This window comes from Pygoscelis adeliae, unplaced genomic scaffold, assembly GCF_000699105.1.
Source record: "Pygoscelis adeliae isolate BGI_AS28 unplaced genomic scaffold, ASM69910v1 Scaffold619, whole genome shotgun sequence".
NCBI classification, from domain to species: domain Eukaryota; kingdom Metazoa; phylum Chordata; class Aves; order Sphenisciformes; family Spheniscidae; genus Pygoscelis; species Pygoscelis adeliae.
In genome coordinates this window covers 228,012-228,943 of record NW_008825521.1, presented here as the reverse complement: position 1 = coordinate 228,943, position 932 = coordinate 228,012, and the positions used below count along the sequence as shown (strand labels likewise).

General features: G+C 32.6%; 1 protein-coding gene across 1 annotated transcript in view; it reads right to left on the bottom strand.

Annotated features, from left to right (window-relative positions):
• Window positions 1–932, bottom strand: part of DENND1A (DENN/MADD domain containing 1A) — a 205,880-nt gene that overhangs the window by 148,774 nt on the left and 56,174 nt on the right. The gene's annotated exons all lie outside the window — the stretch shown is intronic.

Sequence of the window (932 nt, the reverse complement as noted above, 5' to 3'; positions counted from 1 at the left end):
CCTACTGCTATTAGAAAGAAAATCTGAGTGTTAAAAGACTGATTAAAATAATGTGTATTAAAATTAATACAAATTGTTTAACCTACAGACCATTTTCTAAATGTTGCAAAACAGCACCATAGACAAACTTAAGTATAGCCTGTACATGATCTCAAATAAAAAGCATGAATATGAAAACTGAAAGCATGATCAGCAGAGAAATTAATCAACTTTACAACTTTAAACAAATACAGTCATTAAAGAGGCAAAGCCAGAAACATTTTAGTCCCAAAGTAGTTGTGTTCATATACAAAAGTTACCCATTTACATTATATTTTTCTATAATATTCAAAATTTGAATTCTGTAATCCACAGCCCACCATAAAAGTTGACTCAGTTTGCAGACCTTTAATACCAGCCAATTCATTGTTCATTCTCCTTCACACTTAAATTCAGGACCTGAAACGTAAACTGTATTTCTGCTTTCAGCTGAAACAAGATAACCCTGACTAAATGACAAACCCTCTGATAAATTCAACACTTTTCTGACCTATAGTAATAAATCATCATCAATAACCAAATTGATGCTTCCCGCTTCATTTATTTCTAAAACCAATGCCATCATTCAACAAATAAACTACATCAATCTAATAACCTACTCAATGAAGCAGAAAACATATTGACTCCCTTGCAAGAACATGTTCCTCCTACATAATTCAAAGAAGCACATCCCATTCTTAGCAATGGTTTCAGGCTCAACTGCTCATAGACTCTTCTTTGGAGGTTTCTGGACAAATAAAATGTGGCAAGTTCTTAAGACTTCAGGCAGAAACATATATGGAAACTTTGACTTCTTGACAGTTTATTGATAGATTATTTAACGACCTCCTGTTTTTAAAGAACAAGAAAGGATCTATTGAAGAATGCCATGTAAAGCATAGAATTATCCTCCT